Source organism: Myotis nattereri (assembly GCF_964212035.1).
Source record: "Myotis nattereri genome assembly, chromosome: 14".
NCBI lineage: Eukaryota > Metazoa > Chordata > Mammalia > Chiroptera > Vespertilionidae > Myotis > Myotis nattereri.
In genome coordinates, this window is record NC_138089.1 from 37,225,065 (window position 1) to 37,239,217 (window position 14,153).

Below are 14,153 nucleotides of genomic sequence, written 5' to 3' on the forward strand. Positions count from 1 at the left end.
CCTTTTGCTTCTCAATCTTTTTTTTTTTTTTTTTTTTAAATATCTAAACCTTCTAAGATGCCTCTCACGATAGACAGGAGCTGGCAGCCTGCCAAATACCCACAGCACGGCTGGTGATCAAAGCCTTTCCCCAAAGGACAAACACAAAGCAGACTTCATTTCAAACGGTTGCCTCATGATCAAATGGTGTCTCATGATCACCCTTTCCTGGGATGAGGAGTGTGATGAAAAGACATGGGAGGGAGACAAAAAACAAAACAAAACAAAACAAAAAATAAAAAACAGCGCTGTCCTGACTAGATGGAACACAAGAAGGAAAATTGGTAAAATAGATGCAACTAAAATTCCCTTAGATATTTAATTGATAACAAATATAATCATATCTAATATTAACTGGGCTCTGGGCCAGGCACTGGGCTAAATTCTTGACATGTATTATCTCATGTCATCCTATGGCACTCTGTGGGGAAACTCAGGCTCAGAGAGGGTAAACCACATGCCACAGGCACACAGCTGCAAAGCAGAGGAGAAGGGATTCCAACCAGATACAGGCTGACCAGAGCCTCAGTTCCCAGTCTCTTAGCCCGCAGCCAGAAATGGATTCCTGAGCAACGCTCAACAGATCCACCTGAAGAAGGAATGGCACGGAGTTTGCCTTGTTAAAAGAAAAATACCAACGGAGACTGCTAGGAATTTACAGACTAAAATTACTGAATAGAGACCCGGTGCATCTTCATGAAAAATCATAACAACTTCCTATCCTGGGTTCTTTATAAATAAGGCCGACACTCATTATTACCTCCCTCTCAAAGGTTCCTTTATGAAATGATTCTCGTGATCTTGACAAGAGGTCGTATTTGTAGACATAGATTTTCGGTTTCCCAAACTTCGGAAGACTACTGTCAGTTTCTGTTTGGCATGGGTTACAATGGTTTATTTCTCTCAGTTGTTTATAGAAATAGGATGAGAGTTTTTAACCAGGCTGTTTATCAGGTGAGAGCACAACCCTTGGTATTCATGGTATGGGCGTCCCTGCCATCTCAGCCTGGAGGAGTGCTGGTTCGATTGCCACTTGGACGCAGTTGCCTTGGTGAAAGGCAGCTGGCCAGTCTCCTGATGGCTACAATGTACGCCTGCAAGGGCCAAAAAAGCCTAAAGTGTCTGCCTCAAGTGATAAGAGGCCTATTCTGCACCCTGCAAAGTAACGCAGAAAAGAGTGGAAGTGATTGCCTGCTATTTGTACAATTCACTCCCACCCCTTGTCCTTTATTCAGTAGAAAAATAAGGTCAGAAATCACAGACCAGCAAAGTCACAGATCGAGGCTTCACAGTGAAAGCATATCTGTGTGTTCTCTTTTGATTTCTAAAAATTACCTCCTCTCTCACACATAGCTTAAAATATGGGAAATCCCAATTTCTTCACCCGAAGGACAACAGAAAGAGGCCAAACCAAAGCCTGAAAAAATAGTGATGGAGGTGTGTGGGAAAGGAAAATTATTTTCCAGTCTGTGCCTTTGCACATGTTGGACAAGATGCGATGAAAGTGTGGATGTTTGAAGCCATTTAGCACTGTGCACCACACACAGTAGGTATTTCATTAATGATTGCCAAAGCACACCTATGAAAGGAGAATGCAAAGAGATATAAATAGGACAATAGGACCCAAGTGTGTAAATTCAGGATGAGAAACAGGAAAGGAAAACAGAAAATGTGTCCCCAGGACACCTTCAATTTGACAGGTTTCTAAACTGCGTGAGGGCAAACCTAAGACCCCACTAATCCGCCATTCTTTCTCCTCCCAATCAGTGCTCGGGTCCCATCAGGATAATGACTGTTCTCTGGGAATTAATCCAGCCCAGCTATAAAGTGAAGGGCAGGCAGTTAGAATGATGGAGAAGCAGCTAGCCCAGAAAACAAAAACCATTTTTTATTATGAATTCCACTGAGAAATCACTCTCATCCCACTAGGTCTGTGGATATTGGCCCAGTCTCTTGCTCCCCCAGGGGCAGTTTTAAATGAAATCAGGAGAGAAGAAAAGGAGGCATTTACCATTGCGCATCAGGACATATTTACGCAGCAGCAACATTGCACATTTTACCCGATTAAAGCACATTAGACAACGTTTTCTTGGTGCCCCCACCACGTAGGTCGTACTTATCTCACATCTGCATACCGTGCAATTTTCCTTTCCCAAAAATCCGTGTTCGAAGTCTCCCTATGCCCCCACTACTGCCACAGCTCAACAACTTAGATGTTTCAAATTGCTCTATGAGCTACACAACTCTTTTAAGTTTTCTGCTTTCTGGTTTCAAGCATTGATAATCTCAGATTTAACAGTAACTCTGCACCCATAGGACACTTGCCCTCCATTAGAGAAAAACATTTTTCTGCGTAGTTTAGGCCCAACTTGAACACGCATTTAGAATCACCTGGAAGGCTTGTTAAAGCACAGCTTGCTGGCCCTACCCTAGAGTTTCTGATTCAGTAGGTCTGGGATGAGGAGCGAGATTTTGCTTGTGCAACAACTTCCCTGGTGATAGTGATGCTGATACTGATGGTCTGGGGACCTCACTTCATGGACCACTAGTTCGGGGCGCTGGCAGGTAGGGATGGGACTGTAGAGGGATTTCACAGGTGGCATTTGGGGGAGGAGTCCCTGTTTGCTGGAGCCCCAGGAGAGCTTCCATCCAACCCACATTTCACTCGCTCTCCTCCACTAGTTCTGGTTTTCCCTTTCCATCTAGTTTCTTGCAGCCACACTTCCAAGAGGAAGTTCCTGTAGCTCTCAAGCTACAAATGGGCCTCCCACCAAGTTCAGTCTTCGTGATATCAATGTGATACCAGATCGCTCTCAAACCCTGTCACTCAGTGCCTCCTATCAAGTTGCAGGCGCTATCAGTATTCTTTGCTTCAAAGGGAGATCAACCCTTTCTTTAAGCCCAAGGCCAGAAACCATAGCCAGCTCTCCCCAACAGTCCCTCGTCTGCCTCTAGCTCCTTATTCCTTTCCCCAGTGCGGAAGGAGGAATCTCAAACCCGGAACAGGGAACACCAAGAATCCCCCAAATCACAGCCTTCCGCAAGCTTATCCCCAAGCAAAATCTGCTCCTGTCTGTCTTCAGTGAGACTGTGGTTTGGGATGGATTCTCTGCCTTCTTTATCCAGTCTTGTGTTGCTACTCAGGATTTAAGGACAAGCTATTCCTTTAATGGAAACATAAATGCCCCCAGCACACTTACTGTTTCCGATGGCTTTGGGGGCGGGTCCATGTTGCTGCCTTGCCTTCTCCTCAGGACTGGTTTTTCTTTCGCCTTCTCCTCAGCAATCATGTTCTGCTCTGTCTGAGAGGACTAACACCAAACCCAGAAGAAGGAAGGTATTTTCTTTTAAGGAGGGTAGAGCGGTGGTTCAACCTTGAGGGAATGTGCAAATCGGTGGTCGTGCTACCTATAATTCTGTATGAAAATTAATAAGATGATTTTAGATACAAGGAAAATATATTTTTTCCCCCTTAAGTAAAATGGCTTTGCTGAACTAGGAAGATGGAGGGTGGGATGGGTGGAGCAAGTTAGTATGTTTCCCTCTAATACAGTGGTTCTCAACCTTGGCTGCACATTAGAATCACCTGGGAATCTTTTAAAATCCTGATTTCTGGGCCTCATCCTCCGGAAATTCTGTTTCTTTGTTACTAATGTTGTGGCCTCACCCCATAACAAAGAAACAGAATTTCCAGATGGTGAGGTCCAGAAATCAGGATTTAGAAATATTCCCAGGTAATTCTAATGTGCAGCCAAAGTTGAGAACCACTGCTCTAATACCTGGTGGTTTGAAAATTAAGGATGTAACTGAAAGCAGGTGTATGATTGGGCTCAGGCTGTCTCGGCAGCTGATAGCCCTTGGGATAAAGAAGTGGCCCAACCCCCTTTCCCATTTCTCTCACTCCATTGCCTGAGGGGAAAATTAAGTGGCTAGAGAGCTCGGTACTGCAGATGATCCTCAAATACTTGTCTTGGGTTCTGGTGAAAAAGCCCAGGTTGGGGGTGTTTATCTGGGTAACTCATGCAACTCTCACTCCCACACCCCATGAAAACCACTACTGGGGGTGAGAGTGGGAGAGTCTGCTAGAGGTAGTAGCTGAAGTTATCTAAAACAATGATAATGTGTATACAATGTAGGTAGACCGATAGCTTGTCACAGTGAGACTTATAAAGTCATGTTCCTCCATATTATTATCCCTGAATTTTTAAAATACCAAATGTAATTACTCTGTACATCGAAAGCATACGTCTTCCCTCAGTTGGATCACCAAAGGGCATCAATGTTGGTGTAACTCAGACTACACATAGGTACAATAACCTGTGTAATCATTACCAGAGGGTATGTTTATCTTTACTGGTAACATCTTAGGTGTCAAAGTCAGAGGTACATGGGGTTGTTTGTTTGTTTGTCTGTGTTTTTGCAAGACTGGTTAAGTGTTCTTTAGAGCCTTGCTAATCGTGTGGTCCACAGACCAGCATCATAGCATCATCTAATCCTAGGCACTCATTAGGAATGGAGAGTGTCAGGCCCCACCCTAGATCTCCTGAATCAGAATTTGCATTTTGACAAGATCTCCAGGTGATTTACTAGTATGTATATGCACATGAAAGTTTGAGAGCCACAGCCTAGGAATGAATTCAAGAGTCAACACACTCTCACTATACCCCTCATATAACTTGACCTTACCCCTTAACCTCTACAAGAGTGGCTGTTTCTTGTCTGTAGCCCCTTGGCTGGGACGTTCTTCATTACCTTCTCAGGGCAGTGGCTGTGTCTTGTCCATTGCTACATCATGTCTCACAGGTGCTCAATAGATTTTTAATGAATGAATGAATGATTATACATGTACTGTAGCATTTGAGTATGCACTACCTTGCGTTTTCCCAGATCTTGTTGGCCTCTGAGTCCAGACATCTAATAACAGTAACAGGCCAAATTGCACTGATTTATGTCTTCACTTGTCCATGTAGGACCTCCTGCTGCTACCAGCTGCCACCCCGGCATTTCTGAGAGCTTCTGGATGCATCTCTTGTATAGTTTCAAGTAAATCCTGGCTGGCTGCCTGGTAGTGTCCACTGTTCCCTGTACCTGTTCTGGTCCCCTGACCCTGTCCATCTGTCACTGCTGTTGTCACCTGGTATGTCACTGTGTTCCCACAAGTGATGCTTTGAAGTTCTTGAGGCCCAAAGCATCTTCCAGGATCGTTCTTCATTTAACTCACTGCTCTCTGTTCCTTCACATTTTGGTCAAGAGCTGCCCTCCCAGGTGCACTATTTGTACATTCTTGGGAGGCTCTTGAACTGCCACTCCCAGGATCCCCTTTCAGTTGTCCCCTGCCCTTCTGTCTTCGTACAATTCAGAGCCCTTACTGTGGGTTCCTTACCTCGCCAACTGCCCTTCTAGGTAGGCCCCTTTGACAATGACCCCAGGACAATATTCCTGCGTCAGGTTCCACACCTGGGTCTTGGAATTAAATACCTTTGATCTTCTTTACAATGTCTTTAATAAGTCATATGTGAGTAATAGGTTCAACAGGGTTGTAAAACATGTTTGGGGTTAAAGCCTTTGAAACTTTTTGTATGATTCTGGTACAGTGCTGCTCGATCTTTCATGTGCATAAAAATCACTTGCATTTCTGACAAGTTCAGGGTGATGTTGACGTGCCACGCACCCCACTTGGATTAGCAAGAGTCCAGCACCTGTTTGGAATGCAAAAATCAACACTACTCTAAGCCTCAAAGAGAAACTTCAATTTTTAATGTGCTGATACATGAGTTTCCCCTACAACATTCATCATAGTTTGCTAGTTTTCTATTCATTTGTTTATTCTTTTTTTTTTTTTGGTCTTCTCCACTAAGACGTAGCTCTGTGAGGACAGGAAGCACATCTATCTTGGTTATCATTATATTTCTAACATATAGCACAGATAGTATTTGAAAGCTGGGCCACAGAAGAACAAGTAGTGCCCGACTTTGCAGAACAAGTGAGCTGAAGTCTAAAGCAGCAGCATGGAAAGCTGAGAAGAAACCCAATTTACCCTGCAGATTTCCCCAATGGCTCAGAAATTGGCAGACTAAGTAACTCTGGAAGTGAGGGGTGGGGGTGGGGGGTGGAACAGGAAGGTTGGTTGAAAATCTTGAAGAAGCATTTGGACCACACCCCTCCCCATTCCATTAAGGAGGGGACTGAACTTTCCTCGCACAAGGAGATGGGAGTTTATCTTTGCTCCTGCTGCTTTGGTTCTTTGGGTTTGTGCTTTCCTCCATTTTTAAAGTGAATTGATTGCTGTTTGAGAGGACACAAGATGAAGACCATTCCTCCCAGTGTGTGGCTGCCTCCTTTTTCATTTTTTACGTTTCAGCTTAAATACCTCCTTCTGTACTATTCTATCTAGAATAGATCCCTTCCCCGCCCCCCCCCCCCCCCGACTTTTTTCTCACTAGCTGAGTCCTCTCTGGTGTAACTGATGTATTGAACACAGGGAACTCATAGGACAATATAAAAAGAAGCATTTTTTTTTTTTACCACTACTATTTCTTTAAGTGTGACCTGTGAAATGTGTGTGTGTGTGTGTGTGTGTGTGTCCTGTGTACCTTCCTCTATACAGAAGTAAACTCTCAGGCAGTTCCCATGACATTTATAGTTGTTCAAAGGACTTAGAAAACTCCACAGTAACTTTCAGTCATAAACACAGTCTCAATGAAATATTGCCTAGCTTCAGAAAATAAAAGTGTTCATCCTGCCATAGCCATCCGTTTTCTCCCTTCCCTCCCGCTGACACTTGCTAGCCGACCACTTGCAGGAGAAGAGTGAGGAGCGCTCGCTCCTCTTGCTCGCCTTCCCAGTCTATCATTCCTCCTCCTCCTCCTCCTCCCTAGCTTGCTACCCAGAGATTTCTAAATCTGTTATGGCAAAAGCAGGGGTGGGAGGAGAGGGAATGAGGATAGAAAGTTCTTACTTGGCTGGTGCTGCTGTAAGATGATCTCATTCTCTCTGGGCTTGACAGTTGCAGGGGTCCTCAAACTTTTTAAACAGGGGGCCAGTTCACTGTCCCTCAGACCCTTGGAGGGCCGGACTATAGTTTAAAAAAAAAAACTATGAACAAATTCCTATGCACACAGCGGCGGCAAAAACACCTGGCGGGCCAGATAAATGTTTTCGGCGGGCCGCATGTGGCCCGCGGGCCGTAGTTTGAGGACCCCTGATTTAGAGCTTCCTCTCCCCCTGAAGGTTCTTCATTCATGGAAGCCTTGAGTGCCTGGCTTAAAGTTATCCTCTCACCCGAGGCCTCCCACCACCCTGTAATGCACTTAAACTGTATCAATGTTTTGGCTTCTGGGTTTTCTGACTTGCGTAACAAGACTTCCCTAGCCTTAAAGTCTTAAGAATATTTCTATATATTTTCTAATGTGCTTTATTTGTTACATTTAGATATTTCATACCATTTCAATGTTATTTTTATGTATGGTATGTGGTAGACATCTACTCTATTTTCTCACAAATGGAAAGGTGATTTTCATAACCCCATTTATTTTTTCTCCATGGAATTATAATTCTACATTTATCATACAACCAGTTCTAGTATATACTTGTTTGTTAGTTTGCTAGGGCTGCCATAACAAAGTATCACAGACTGGGTGTCTTAACAACAGAAATTTATTTTCTCACAGTTCTGGAGGCTGGAAGTCCAGGACCAATGTGTCAACAGGGCTGATTGATTTTGAGGCCTCTCCTTTGGCTGGTAGATGGCCATCTCTCCCTGTAGCTTGATGTGGCCTTTCCCATGTGGTCTTTTATAAGGATACCAGTCATGTTGGATTAGGGCCTATCCTATGATTTCATCATAGCTTAACTACCTATTTAAAGACCTTATCTCTAAATACATTCTGAGGGGTGGGGTTAGGACTTCCACATATGAACTGGAGGGGGAGAGGGAACATAATGTACGCCATAGAAAACGTAGATCTGTTTTGAGAATTTTTCCATTCCAGTGTTATCATCACAGCTGCAAACATATAGAGTACTTGGAAGACAATCTACTATTTAGAAATTAACTTTCTTTTTTTAAATTTTTATCTTTATTGTTGGAAGTATTACAGATGTCCTCACTTCCTTACATTGATCCCCTTTACCCCGCCACCATCCCCACCAAGACCTTCACTGCACTATTGTCTGTGTCCATGGGTTATGCATGTAAGTTCTTTGGTTAATCTCTTCCTGCCCATCCACCCCTTTCCCTCTGAGATTCATCAGTAGTTCAGGTGTTAGATTCTTTGTAAAACTTTTTCCAACCTCTTCTTTTTCCCAGAAACAGATACCTCCCGTTGTATTTTATTTGAACCTCTATTATAACAATATTCCCTTTATAAAGATCAACTTCTAGCTTCAATTTAGATCACAAGCCCATAGGGCTCAAATAATTAATGTTTTTAAAATGCTAATTATTCATATTTGACATTATGAACAGCAGTCTGATAATGACTTATGATGCGTCAAACACTGTTCTGTGAGTTTCACTTGCAGTGTCTTCTAAGTACCTTGTAAAGTAGGAATAAGGCTCAAAAAATTAAGTTACCCGCCTGAGGGCACATAGCATGTAAGTTGGTTACTTATAATTTCAACCCAGTTCTATTTAACTCCAAATCCCAAACTCTTAAGGAAAGTACTGCCTCCATAGCTATTTTATACCCCCCTCCATCTCCAAGCAGAAGGCCTGGTGCACAGGAGGCACCTAGTATACGTGCTTATAAAAGGAACTAAGCTGAAGAGCATGCCAGTCAACACTTAATGTTGTCATCCTTTCTATTTAAGTCCTGTGACAAGTGAGCTATTTTAGGTCTGGATTACGGTGGTTGAAGTAACAGATATGTGATCAGGGTCCTCCCCATCCCCATAGTACATGGGGCCTGTGCTTCCAAATGATGACTGTCACCTTTTCCTTCTGATGCACTCCCAGTCTTTAATGTAACTCTTGGGCTCAAACCAATTCCATTACAGCTATTTACTTGATGCTACCATTTCTCAGTGTGGCAATTTAATGCCATAAAAATTTCTTATTTAAAGATCATAAATAAAACAACTTTGTGAAAGAGAGTAGCACATAGTCAACTAATGCTACTTATCAGTTATCACTGGAGAATTTATGCAGTGGTTCACCTACGAGCAGTGTACTGTATAGCAATGTATATGATTTGGTGGCTTAGTCAGCTTGGATACTATAACAAAATATCATAAACTAGGTGGCTTAAAGGACAGAAATTTATTTTCTCACAGTTTTGGAGGTTGGGAAATCCAAGATCAAGGAGCCAGAAAAATTGGTTTCTGGTAAGGACTCCCTTCCTGGCCTGTAGACAGCCAATTTCTCACTATGTCCTCACATGGCCTTTCCCTGGTGGATACACACAAAGACAGAAAGAGGAGAGAGAGATTGAGAGTGCTCTGATGTCTCTTCTTAAAAGGACACTAATCCTATTGGATTAGGGCCCTACTCATTGAGCCTTAATACTTTCTTAGAGGCCCCTTCTCTTTTTTTAAAAAATATATTTTATTGATTTTTTACAGAGAGGAAGGGAGAGGGAGAGGGATACAGAGTTAGAAACATCGATGAGAGAGAAACATCGATTCAGCTGCTTCTTGCGCACCCCCTACTGGGGATGTGCCCGCAACCCAGGTACATGCCCTTGACCGGAATCGAACCTGGGACCCTTCAGTCCGCAGGCCGACGCTCTATCCGTGAGCCAAACCGGTTAGGGCGAGGCCCCTTCTTGAGGTTATGGCTTCAGCATATGAATTTGGGGGAGGAGAAGGGACATAAACATTCAATTCAGCCTGTAACAATGGGTCAGGTTGACTTAGGATGGAAATAGAGAGTAGACATGTGAAGATCTTAGCACATTTTGAGGCTCAATAAGTGTAACTAGAACAATAAATACGTCTTTGCACCTAAATTGTTTTGTCTTTCATATATGTGAGAATTCACATCTCTATAAAATTTTGAAAAACATTGTCTACTCAGAATTTATTTATAAATGCTTGAGTTTCCTAGATGAAAGATCTCTGTTATTTAATGGTGTAAAAACTTCATCAAAATGAACAAAATGTAATTCTCATCCTAATCCAAAGTTGCTTTATTTAAAATTTTTATTTATTTTTAAGTTACTTCCTTGGACTATACCTTCCTTCCTTAACTTTAATGTTCTCTTTCCTTCCTTGATATTAGTGTTCAGACAGATATAACTCTATCTCCCCAGAGGCTTTTGTTTATAGTTATAAAATTTTTATTGCTACCGATTTTCCTTTAGCTCTTCATGATTTTTCTTGCTTCAAGGTCCTATCTAGATCTGACATTCTATCATTCTGAGATGCGCCATGATGGAAGCAATGTTTTAAACTCTAGGTTTGTCAAGCTCAAAAAGTTTATAAGGTCGAAGAGGCAGGAATGGCAACAGAAGTACTGTTATTGCTACTGTTCTGTACAATTGTAAAAGTCGCTCAAAATGACAGCATGGGTTGTGTCCTCTTACTTCATGTAGCTGTAAATTCATAAGCAAGTGGTTTTCTAAGACCATGTCAAGGTTTTTCTCTTTTCTAAGAATTTCCCTCCCAAGTTTCTTTGATGGCTTTCTACCAGGTATATCTTAAAACTGACTTTTCCTCCCCCTAACAGCAGGTGCTCAACTCTCAGCTTCCAGCTACATTGTTTCTTACAATTGTATCCTTATTAGGAGCTTAACTCTTTTTGTTTCCCAAAGAGGCAGCCTCATAACCCATAACCGTCCCTTCAGCTTAACATTGCCAGAGCTGCTCAATTCCCTTCTGTGACTGGGTTTCTTGCTATTGGTGGAGGTGAATATAGTAAGGACTACCATTTGAAATTTAATATGTATCGAACTGGCTATAACATTTGAGTGAAGAATTTCGTTTTACTAGCTTTAAACATGTAAGAGATAAAGAACACATTTAGAAACAATTTTACTGGACAGCAGCTTTTCAGAATTATCTTAGCTTAGATTCTCTCTCCCTCTCTGTTCCCAAATGCAGAGTTCACCTTGTCTCTAGAAGAAGAGGGGTTGCTGGTGACAGAAGTCATGATCTGTCTTCCCTTCTGAAAACACAACCAGCTCCACGAGCTCACCAAGCAAGATCTAACACGTTCATGCCTGGGAACCACAATTCCTGATTAGAGCCACAAGGAGAAGAAGGTACCTGTCCCATTCCCCGCTCCAGGCAAAGCGTGCCAGCTATTAAGTCATTATCTCTCAACTCCATCCACATTAGTCTATGCTCCACTTAGTGATGCTGGGATTCTATAAACCACTCTTCTTCCTCTAAGGCAGCTGCTCCCCACGAGGCTTTGCCAGAGGAGAGTGACTGCAAGTTTGAAGGAATAAAAAGGGATTTGCTCCTTTCGGTGTTGCTTCCTGTTCCTGAGGGTCACACTAGCAATGCTTCTTAGCAGCAGTTTATTTCTAAAAGAGAACCTGAATCTAGCTTGTACTTTTCCCAACACTCTCACACCAGTCTCATTGCCCCTCCCAGAGGTATCAGCACAGCCAGGAAGTGTTCCCTCCTCAAAGGTCTGAATCCCAGCCCCGGGACCCTCCTCTGAGTCTAGAGACCAGAGCACTCCCTGGCTAGTGCCACTCCTCAAAGATCTGGGTCCTAGGTCCTTTCCCCACTTTGCTCTCAGAATGTTTGGTGGGCCCAGACTTCTTGCACTTGCATGCATGGAATTAAAATTCAGGTCATTGTATTTGTATAGTAAAGGTAAGGACATCACAAGAAGGCTGGGGAACTGGGGGACATAATTCAGATTATGTGTTGATTACTTCCAAACCTATATCAGTATGCCAGACATCTTTCCTAGGTTTAAATGGAGAGCCTGTATGTACCTCAAACAGAATGTCTAAAATTAAATCATATTCCCCCTTTGCTCAATGAATTTTGACACTATCTACCAGTTCCCTGCAAGAACTATTTTTTTAAACCTTCACGAACAGTCTCCAAGGACTGTCAGTTTATTTCCTAAACATCTCCTATTTTTCATCTCTACTTTACAACCCTATTTCAGATTCACTGAACTCACTGGATTACTGTGAAACCCTCCTAACTTGTTTTTTTTTCTTTCTTCCAGGCTCTTTCACTTTTAATCAATTCTTGCTAGGATGTGTATAGCTTTAAAAAAGATAATAAAACATTACAATTTCCAGAACACAGTTCCAGATCTGTCCAGTGACTCTGAAACACTTTTCTACCACTCCAAGTGATTTAAGGCTCTTGTTTTTATCACTAGTTATGAGCAACTAGATGATGTGTCTTGGTGGTGTTTACTTCATGTTTCCTGTGCAATTTCATTCTCTTGGATCTTGAGTTTATAGTTTCCATAGTTTGGACATTTCTTCTGCCCCCCACAGCCCCCACTTTCAGAGACTTCAATAACATGTACATTTGGCTACTTGAAGTTGTCCCTCAACCCATCGATTCACTTTTTTTCTATTCTTTTTTCTTCCTGTGTTTTACTTTGTATACCTTCTATTGCTATGTCTTCAATTCACTACTCTTTTCTTTTTCCTTGGCTAATCTGTCATTAATACCATCCAGTGTATTTTTCATCTCAGTTATTATAGTTTTTCTCTCTAGGGGTTCTACTTAGATCTTTTATTATGTTTTTTATATTTTCCATGTCTCTACTTAACATTTTGAAAATATGCAATATAGTTACAATAACTATTTTCCTGTTCTCAGCTTCTAATCTTAATAATTGATGTCAATTCTGAGTTAGTTTCAGTTAATTGATTATTCTCCTCATTATAGGTTATGAATCCTAACATCATAGATAGTTGTGTCTGCTTTTGTGAAACTTACACAAATCTAATCATACCACATATTTTTTTGTATATTTCTAACATTATGTTTGTGAGATTCATCCTTATGGTTTTGTGTAGTTGTAGCTTGTCTATTCTGATAGGAATAGTAAAGCATTGCATTTTGTAAATCTATATTGTATTTAACCTTTTGTGTCAGAGGTCACCAAGACCACACTCAGGTTCAGTGATTGGCAAGAAAGGCTTACAGAACTTGGAGAAGCTGTCGTACGGTTAAACTTTATTATAATGAAAGGATACAGACTGAAATCAACAAAGGGAAAAGTTGCATAGGCCCGAGTCCATAGGAAACTAAGCACAAGCTTCTAGTTGTCTTCTCCCAGTGGAGTTGCATGGATGGTGCTCAATTTTTCCAGCAAGTCCGTGTAACAGTGTGTGCAAAGTGTTGTCAATCAGGGCAGCCATGCAAGCCTTGGTGTCCTGGGTTTGCTTGCTTTTTTTTGTTTGTTTTACTTTCTTTTTCTTTTTTGAGGTCAGCCATGTGGGTACTGCGTATGCCCATATGAATGACCTCAGCTACTCAGTCTCCACGCCCTCATCGGTCAAACTGACACATCAGGCTCAAAGGCTCAAGCATACAAAAAGAGGTAATCACATAGATGTCATTACTAGCTTAAGCTAACTGGCATAGTCCATGGCTTTAGGAGTACAAAAACACTCTTTTCAGGCAGGCTATCCCAAGGGCTCAGAGATCCTCTCCCAGGATCTATGCCAAGGGCTAGTCCTGAAGACTTTGGGAATGTGCAGGGTTTAAGTACGCCAGGCTTGCAGAGTTAATCCTTTCTCACACAGATGGGCATTTGGGCAGTTTACTTTTTATTCATATGAATAGTCCTTCTGTGAACATTCTTGTATATTTTTTTGGTGAAGATTTGGGTGCATTTCTATTGGGTACTTAGGAATAAAATGGTGGATCCTAGGATATGCATTTGTCCTGTTTTCATGGAGAATGCCAAATCATTTACCCAAGTGACTACACCAGTTTATATTCCCAGCATCAGTGTACAGACATTTTCAATATCCTCTTTTAAAACACAGTTTTATTGAGGTACACGTGACATACAATAAAATACATATTAAAATTCATATTGATAAATTTTGACAAATGTATACATCTGTAACATTACTACCACAAACGAGATAGTGAACCTTCATACCTAAAAGTTTCCTTGTAATCCCAATATTCTCCTAATGAATTTGTTTCCTGTTTAAATCAGGCAGAGTCGTTTT

The 14,153-nt window shown here is 41.8% G+C and overlaps 1 protein-coding gene across 1 annotated transcript in view; it reads left to right on the top strand.

The window, feature by feature from the left end:
* The window catches only part of PIK3R4 (phosphoinositide-3-kinase regulatory subunit 4), a 159,061-nt gene that overhangs the window by 25,062 nt on the left and 119,846 nt on the right, over positions 1-14,153 (top strand). Inside the window, exon 3 of the mRNA XM_081105472.1 lies at positions 11,080-11,240. The gene's annotated coding sequence lies outside the window, so the exon portion shown is untranslated. The remainder of the gene's footprint in view (positions 1-11,079; positions 11,241-14,153) is intronic.